Genomic DNA, 9,855 nt, shown 5'->3' with positions numbered 1-9,855 from the left:
TGTTTTTTACGTTGTTGTTCCTTTTTCCTTCTAGATGCTTCAGTATTCTTACTTTTTCATTTTGTCGTTCCTTGAAAAACTTCCTTTGGCCAACCATTAAGGGAAGGTTTGCTGGGGATAAAATCTTTGAGTTTTCTTTTGTCTGAGAATGTCTTTATTACTTTTTCATTTCTGAAGGATAAGTTTGCCATCTAAAGAATTTACTGTTGAGCATCTCTGTTTCTCCTGTTTGTCAAACAGCTCTGTCTTCCTGTACAGTGTCAGCCGCAAACATGAGACAGAATGGAGAAGGTCGAAGTAAGAGGATTTGGCCATATTGAGCCCCTGGTCATCAGGGCTCTTTATTTATTATTAAATCCTCACCCGAGGATATGTTTAATGATTTATTTTTTATTTATTTTTAGAGAGAGAAAGGGGGAGAGAGAGAGAGATTGATGTGAGAGAGAAACATGTATTGGTTGCCTCTTGTACGCACACCAGCTGGGGATGGAACCTACAATCTAGGTATGGCTCTGACCAGAATCAAACCCCAGCCCTTTGAGTGTATGGGAATGAGCCACACTGACCAGGGTGTCCAGAGCTGCTTTTAATTCTGGCAAAGTGAATATTGTTGCCACCAATGACTTCTTCATTGACCTCAACTACGTTGTGTACATGTTCCAGTATGATTATACTCATGGCAAGTTCAAAGACACAGTCAAGGTTGAGAACAGGATGCTTGTCATCAATGGAAGCTCCATCTTCATCGTCCAGGAGTGAGATCCCACCAACATCAAATGAGGTGATGCTAGTGCTGCGTATGTTGTGGAGTCCACTGGTGTCTTCACTACCATGGGGAAGGCTGGGCTCACTTGAAGGGTAAAGCCACGAGGATCATCATCTCTGTGGATTCCCCAAGTTTGTGATGGGTATGAACCATGACAAATATGACAATCCCCTCAAGATTGTCAGCAATGCCTTCTGCACCACCAACTGCTTGCCGCCCCCCTCCCACCGGCAAGGTCATCCATGACAACTTTGGCATCATGGAGGGACTCATGACCATAGTCCATACCATCACTGCCACCAAGAATACTGTGGATGGCCTCTCTGGAAAGCTGAGGCATGATGGATAAGAGGCTGCCCACAACAGCATCCCTGCTTCTACTGGCACTGCCAAGGCTGTGGGCAAGGTCATTCTTGAGCCAAATGGGAAGCTCACTGGCATGGTCTTCTGTGCTCTCACACCTAAAGTCTCAGTTATGGATCTGATCTGGCAGCTAGAGAAAGCTTCCAAGTACAATGACATCAACAAGGTATTGAAGCAGGCATCAGAGGGCCCCCTCAAGGGCATCTTGGGCTATACCGAGGACCAGGCTGTCTCCTATGACTTTAACAAGGACACCTACTCCTCCACCTTCAATGCTGGAGCTGCCCTCAATGACCACTTTGTCAAACTCATTTCCTGGTATGACAATGAATTTGGCTACAGCAACAGGATAGTGGACCTTATGATCCACATGACCTCCAAGAAGTAAGAGTCCCCTGGACCACCAGCCCCAGCGAGAAGAGAGGCCCTAAGCTGCTGAGGAGTCCTTATCCCAGATCATTCCCCCAACATATTGAGAATCTCCTGACCTCCACAGTTTCCATCCCAGACCCCCGAAAAGGGGAGGGATTTAGGGAGCCCCACCCTGTTATACATGATCAATAAAGTTCACCATATCTAGCCAAAAAAAAAAAAAAAAAAAAGAATTTGCAGTTGAGTTTTCTTTTTCAGTACTTAAAAAATGTGTCGCTTCCTTCAGGCTTCCAAAGTTTTAGATGATAAATTTACTATTATTCAAATTGGTATTCCTGTGTAGTTACTGTCACATTGTCTTTCTGGTTGCTTTCAATATTTTTCTTTGTCTTTCTTTTTCAAAAGTGTAAGTATAGGTCTTTATTTGGGTTTATTCTGTTAGAATTCACTCAGCTTCTTAGATTTGTAGGCTTGCATCTTTTACTAGATTTGGGAAGATTTTTTTTTTTCTCATTATTATTTCAAACAGTTTCTCTCCTCCCTCTGGAAATCTAATGATATAAATGTTGGATCATTTGTTATTGTACCACAAGTTCCTGAGGCTCTGCTCAATATTGTTTGTCTTTTTATTTTTCCCTCTAACTTTGCTGTTCAGATTGGGTAAATTTTATGAGCTGTTCTCAATTCACTGTTTCTAATCTCTCATCCACTTTAATATTATGTTCATTCAGTGAGGGTATTTAAGAAAATTATGCTATATTTAATTTCTGTAATTTCCATTTAGTTCTTTTTTCATAAGTTCTTTTTCTTTGCTGAGATTTTTCTATCTTGTCATTTATTTCAAGGTAATGAGTATCTTTGCTATTGAATAGTGAAGCATAGTTAATGCTAGCTGACCGAAAATCCTTATCAGGTGACTCTAAAATCTGATTCATTGTAGTGTTTGTATGAGTTGATTGTCTTTTCTTATTCAGTTTGTGATTATCTTGTTTTTTTGGTATAACAGGTGATTTTTTTTTTATCATATCCTTGAAACTTTACCCAATATATTAGAAAACTGTGGGTTCTATTTAATTTTGTTTTAAAACAAGCAGTCATCTGTACAAGTTTGGCCTGCTGGTTTTTTGTTTGTTTGTTTTTTGAGCTGTAGTTCCAATGGCAGTGGGAATTTCAGAGCCTTTGTGGAGGAATGTTGGTCCATTTGGTTAGTTTAAGTGTTGCTGGGTTTCTCACTTGTCTAAGCCCATTTGCTGAGTGTCTCACAATGCAGAGGGGGCACATGAGATCCCCTATCCATGGCCCCTGGCTTCCCAGTTTCTCTGGGAAAATAATGAGATGTATAAGCTTGCAGAATAAAACGGACTTGCTATGTCTGGCAGCTTGTTGTTACTGGGTCCATCTTGCTGATTCTGTACCCCAGCCACTCTGCATCATGCTACAGAAGGGTTTGATTTCCTGGCCTGGCTTATTACCTGAGGTTGGATCCTTTGTCTTACCTAGTTCTGGCCGCTGTAACAAAATACCATAGACCTGGTGGAATAAACAAGTGCTAGATTTCTCAGAGTCTGGAGGTTGGAAATTCCACAATCAGTGCCAGCGTGGTTGGGGTCTTGGTGAGGGCCTTCTCCCTGGTTTACATATGGACACTTTCTTCCTTACCTTCATAGAACAGAGAGAGAGCTCTGGTCCCTTCCCCTTATAAAGACACCAATCCCATCATGTAGGCCCCACCCCATGACCTTATTTAACCAAATTACTTCCCAATGTCCGCAACTCCAAATATCACTATGGGTATAAGAGATTCAACATAATGAATTTTTTTTTTTTTTTTTGCTGTGGCAGGGCAAAATAGTCTTTTCTGCCTGGTTTGCCTACCTTACCTAATCCCTCTTCAATGAGGGAGGCAATCAGGTAAAAGGGGGCTCCCAAAGGGGTGCCTGCTGTAGCTTGGCCCTCCTTGCCGGGCTTTGCTGGTTTCCCTTGCCGACCCAGTGTTGCTGGGCAGCAAAGTGGTATCTTCGGGTCAGAGAGGCTGGCCAGGCTAGGCTGTCTGTGCCAGTTTCTCTGCCAGTTCTGCCCACTGTCCTGCGTCTGGAGAGCTCAGTGTGGTGGGAAAGAGAGGGATTTGCCTGGCTGCTTTAGTGTGGTGGGTTACTCACTGACCCCCTTTCCTGGGGTGTCAGGCTGGTCTAATATTCCCAGAAAGACATTGATCTCAGAAGAAAAATGAGCCTGTCTCGGCTGTCTTTCTTTGCTCAGTTGAGATTGGCAAATGCTGAGTCTGGGTGGCCTTTTCTGTTGGGTGGGAGGAGCATCAGTCATTACACTGCTGTGTTTTTCCTTCCATCTCGGGGTCCACAAGTGGTTTGCTTCCTTATTGCCTTTCAGAGTTTGGTTGTTAGTTACATTATTTCCATGGTGTATAGCTGTGCTCAGCAAGGAAGAATTAGGAAAAGTAGGTCTATATACTCTTGTGTGGACCAGAAGTCCCATATTATTTAACTTTCATAGAACAGCTAACCCTCAGATATTTGAATTTTTCATTTAAATATTAGGATCTTTCACTTATCTTTTTTTGCATACTGAATTTTAAAGCAGAGTTGTAGTCCTATGACAACATTACATTATTCCTCTATTAGCAATTCTCTAAGACTTATTTTCAAGTTTTGGAGTGAAATTTTCTGGTAGCTCAACCAACCAAAGCCTTACAGTACTTATTATTCACGCAGGCCTTCTATTAAAATGAGATTGAGCAGCTTTGCATAAAATCAAGAGGTAGGAAAGGATAAAAAAGATACAAATTAAATTTTTTCTTATATTTAAAAACATATTTTGGTGGAATAATATTATGTTTGATAAGCAAGATGATGCAAGCCCTGGAGTGTTGACATTATTTTGAATGTCTCCTTTAACAATAGGTGTAGATTGAGAGCAAAGAAAAAATTTTCATTTGGAGCAATATACTTTAACAAATAACTTCCCAACAAAGTTTTGCTAAGTTCTAGGAAGACAAACAGAATTATTAATTAAACAATAGTCTTGGATTACCCATCCAGTGTGGTCAAGTTGTGTATTTATGGGCTGTTATTAAAACTTTAAATTGAGAAGCATTCAAAAATAGGTGCATATTAACCTGTGCCCATCTTACAATATTTGCTTTCTAATTTTATTCAGTAAATTATTGTTATTTATAAACCTAATAACTTTGGTTCTGTGACATTTATGGGCATATATAAGATTCACTTGATGCTAAGATATTTGTTAGGAAGGCAATATCAAATTAAAACTTTTTCATGGGAAATCAGTTTCATTTATATGTCCACATTTCTACTAGTATATTGTGGAGAAAAGTGGAAATTGCTAATTACAAGTGTTTCTGTGCATAAACACATTCATTGAATAACTGAAACATAAATTGCTCAGTATCAAAATTTGATTAAATCATTTGGCTCTGGAACAATCACTTTATATATATTACTCGCCAATTTTAAGTTATCATTACATTTCTGCCCTTAGATTTTCCAGCAATATGTATTTGATCCAAAATTTCTTTATCATTGAGTATGATGTGAATCTGTGAAGCAGATTGACTTTTTCCCCCTTTTTCTTCCTTTGTAGTATCTAGGGCTAAGAGGATTTTAATCTGAACATTTACTCTGAGAAAATTTAATTCACTTTTCCAACTGCCCAGGATTAGTCAATTAGCAGCTATGGGAGCCCTTAAGGATCCATTCACTCTCTCAGTGTAGTGTGCAGAACAAATTAGTATTTCCCAAAATAATACCAATTAAGCCAACATAAAAAAGTTAGTATCTATATTAATCTCAAGAGACAAGTTATAATATCTCTCCGAAAGAGCTATCACTCAAGGACAATGCTTTTTAGCTTGCATAGTTATGCTACTTTTATATTGTACTCCTAAAGGCTGCTTTTCTATCTGTCAGCTACTATTACTACCTCTGTTACTGCTGCTGCTGTGATGCACGCACACACTAACTGGTATGCATATATACATACACTACATACATTAAAAAAAATCTGAACATTTTGGTATTTCATTTTGTCAACTGCATATTCTTTTTTCTAGTTCTATTTTTTAGTACTGTGTGATCTTGGGAAATTTATTTCACTACTCTATGAGACATTTTCACCATTTGAAAAGTTAAAATATTGGACTACTAGGTCATAGACTGGCATACTTGGGCCCCTTGACCAGCCATCTGTTTTGATAAAGAAGGTTTATTGAAACGCACTCACACTCATTCATTCACTTATGCAGGATCTAAAATTGCACTAACACAGACTCATCAGAGTTGAGTAGTTGAGAAAGACTGTATAACCTGCAAACATAAACATTTACTGTCTGTACCTGAAGAAAATATCTGTCAATCATGGACTAGACAGATGATCAATAAGGTCCTTTCCAGGTATATGTATTTATTACTTACCGGTTAAGAAGATTTTGCTAAAAAAAAAAAAAAAAAAAAAAAAAAAATCTAGGTCTGCCTATCAAGTATGAGAATAAAAATTTTCAAATAGTTTACTACTCTGAAATCTTATCTATGAATCCAAATGCAAAAATCAACATGTTCTGTTTAAATAGGGGAATTGTCTCAAGTGGTAGTCTGTTAAACATAAAGTGCTAACCAGTGGTAGTAATATTTTTAGCAATTTGTTCATTTTTCTAATGTTTTAATCTTATCTTAATTATAAGACATGTAGCCAAATCTTAAATAAATCTACATTTCTTGGGAGACTTTTATGCAAAGTCCATTTTTATCCACTTTGGGAAATTTAAAACCCAGCTGTACTCCTGAATTAATCAGAAATGGAAAAAAAATGAAATACAAGTGACTAAAATTAATAATTCATAGAAAATAAAATATAGATACATGAAGAAGGGTGTGTATGTATTTACATTAATTAGTAGAAGGTATTAACAGTGAAGATTTGAGTTTTATTATATATCAAGGAGGAGGCCTGGCATTCATGTTCCATTGATGCATCAACAATGTGTTTTAATTTTCTTTGACTTTCAAAGCACTTAAATGATAATATGTCAGTTAAGTGGCCACTGGGAAGTGATGAACTGTCCATTTTCAAATTAGTGAAAGACCTTAGTACCTATGATCAGGAACTTAAGTTTCACAAAGAGGAAATTTGGGGTTTACTGTAGCATTGTGAAGAAGAGAATGAGAGCATCACTTTATTGTAAAACTTTTGGACTGAAGAATGAGAATGCATTAAAGAGCACAACCTAAGTCATGCAAGAGAAACCAAGGATAAACTAACAACTGATCTCCTTTCTGTTTTACTTCTCACAGAATCTTTGCCAGCTCAATTGTCATGTGTTAACTTATATTTATTTAAATATAGTTTAACATTTTGGTAGATTTTTGGCAAAAATGGTCATGACTATTCCCTTCCCGATATCCACATCCCTTGTAATGTGAATTTGGAAGTCCTTCCATTAGAATGTGGAGTCCCTTTCCCACTATTTATTTATTTATTTATTTATTTATTTATTTATTTATTTACTAGGGGCCCGGTGCACGAAATTCGTGCACTGGGTGTGTGTGTGGGGGGGGGGGCAGTGTCCCTCAGCCCAGCCTGCCCCCTCTCACATACTGGGAGCCCTCAGGCGTTGACTCCCATCATCCTCCGATCGCAGGATCGGCCCCTTGCCCAGGCCTGACGCCTCCGCCAGAGGTGTCAGGCTTGGACAGGGGACTCCCATCTCCCCTTGATCACTGGCTCTGGCCCCCGCCCAGGCCTGAGGCCTCTGGCCCAGGAATCATGCCTGGGCAGGGGACCCCCATCTCCCTCTGATCGCTTGCTCCATCCCCCGCCCAAGCCTGACGCCTCTGACCCAGGCTTCAGGCCTGGGCAAGGGGACCATCATATCCCCCAAATCCCCGGCTCCGCCCCCCACCCAGGCCTGATGCCTCAGCCAGAGGAGTTGACCCTCATCACCCTCCGATCCCCAATCACCGGATCGGCCCCTTGACCAGGCCTGAGGCCTCTGGCAGAGGTGTCAGGCCTGGGCAGGGGACCCCCAGCTCCCTGTGGTTGCAGGCTCCACCCCTGCCCAGGCCTAACGCCTCTGGCTGAGGCATCCGGCTTGGGCAGTGGGGACCCGCAGCTGCAGCGGCCCCGCGATCGTGGGCTCCGCTTTAGGCCCAGGCAAGGGACCCCTAGCTCCCGGGACTGCCAGCTTCGACCATGCCCAGCTCCCATTGCTGGCTCCACCCCTACTTCCTGCTATCACTAGCCAGGGTGGCAAAGGCACCTGATTCTCCGATCATGGCTGGGGGGCAGGGCAAAGGCGGCCCCAGGGCTGCCTTTGCCCTGCCCCCCAGCTCTTAGCTCCCCCCTGGGTTTCCGATCACTGTCAGTGGCAGGGGGCTTCTTCCTGCTTTCCCTTTCGCCTCCCTGCATTGTGCCTACATATGCAAATTAACCGCCATCTTGTTGGCAGTTAACTGCCAATCTTAGTTGGCAGTTAATTTGCATATAGCCCTGATTAGCCAATGAAAAGGGTATCATCGTACGCCAATTACCATTTTCCTCTTTTATTAGATAGGATTTATTTATTTATTTATTCAGTTTTAAGATGATAATTCTTTTTTTAAAATTTCTTTACTGATTAAGTTATTACATATGTGTCCTTATCCCCACATTACCCCCCCACACACACATGCCCTCACCCCCCTGGTGTCTGTGTCCATTGGTTAGGCCTATATGCTTGCATATAAGCCCTTTGATTGATCTCTCCCCCTTTCCCCCACTCTCCCCTACCTTCCCTCTGAGGTTTGATGATCTGATCGATGCTTCTATGTCTCTGTATCTGTTTTTGTTTATCAGTTTATGTTGTTCGTTATATTCCACAAATGAGTGAGATCATGTGATATTTATGCCCACAATTTAAATCTGGCCTCATGATGTGGTTTGGCCAACTGAGTTCAATGGAATTGATTGCATGACAGTTTTGAACAGACTTCAACAGGACTTGCATGCTTCTTCCTTTCACTCTCTGAAAGAGGATATCAATGACCTTCACGCCACAGTATTTTAAAATCCCTCATGTAATTCCTCTCATATTGAAATGGGGCTAGCCTGTATGTTCCATATTGTGCAGCAGAAGAGACAATATCTGACCTTCTAGACTAGGGTCATATGGGTATTACAGCTTTTGCTTTGGATTTTTTGATTATTGACATGGGTAAGTCAGCCATGTTATGAGAATACTCAAGTAGTCTCATGGAGAGAGTTCAATGTGGAGAGAAATCAACTTGGCAGCACCACCTTCACAACCATGTTGCTAAACTTCCCTGAGGACAGATGCTCACAGCCCATTCAGCCTAAAGATGACAGTAGCTGCAGGTGACCTCTGACTGCAGCCTCATGGAAACCCCGGACACTTCTACCCAACTGAGCTGCTCTTGAATTCCTGCCCCACAGAAACTTGATTAGGGCTCTTCTTAAACCGTTTGTTACACAGCAATTATTAACTAATACACTGTAACCAAATAGTGTGCACAGGCTTTAGCTGCACTAGGAACTATGGCTGGTCCAGGTGGCAGAGGCAGTATGTGCATGTATAACACTTTTAAATCTCTCTAGCTTGAGAAGGAATTTATTATTTCCCTGCCATGAGTAAATTCTGATTATGTTTCCTCATTTTTTGCCTCTCCTTTATCTTCCTTCACTTATAAATTTTATTAGATTATATTGACTGTATTTTACTTTAGTTTTTGTTATTTATATATTGCTAGAGGCCCAGTGTACAAAATTCGTGCAAGAGTAGGCCTTCCTTCCCCCAGCTGCCAGCACCGGCTTCCCTCTGGCACCTGGGCCCGGGGCTTCCTTCACAGCCCCAGCTTTGTCCCATTCTAATTAGCATATTAGGCGTATATTATTATAGATAATAATTATTATGACATTTAGTATTATTTGATTTATCAACTTTAAATATCTTTTGAAACCTGGCTTTTAAAAGAGGAGTTTGGTATACTTACAATATTACAAAAATTCTTGTCACCTTTGAATTCTCAAAATTTGTTAGTTATAGGAGTGCTTCATTATCAATATTTTCATGAAAATGTTAACCATACTACTTACATTTCTTTCTGTCCTTGAACTTTATAGGCTTTTTGCTGTTTTTATCATGAATCTCTTAGTTGGCTGAGATTTATTCCTTAATAGTTTCCTCAAGAAGACTCATGGGATTTAAATTGTTTATATGATCAAAACAATTTTGTCTTATCTTTATACATGAATGACTGGGAATGAAATAATTGGGTCACAGTTTCTTTAAAGTTTTTAGAATCATTGCTTTAATGTGTTCTCATTTG

The 9,855-nt window shown here is 40.4% G+C and overlaps 1 pseudogene; it reads left to right on the top strand.

The window, feature by feature from the left end:
* The first annotated feature begins 282 nt into the window (after window positions 1-282).
* Window positions 283-1,517, top strand: LOC132227064 (glyceraldehyde-3-phosphate dehydrogenase-like; annotated as a pseudogene).
* Window positions 1,518-9,855: the final 8,338 nt, after the last annotated feature.

This window comes from Myotis daubentonii, chromosome 1, assembly GCF_963259705.1.
Source record: "Myotis daubentonii chromosome 1, mMyoDau2.1, whole genome shotgun sequence".
NCBI lineage: Eukaryota > Metazoa > Chordata > Mammalia > Chiroptera > Vespertilionidae > Myotis > Myotis daubentonii.
The sequence above is the reverse complement of the archived record's forward strand: the minus strand, read 5'-3'. Positions and strand labels throughout refer to the sequence as shown.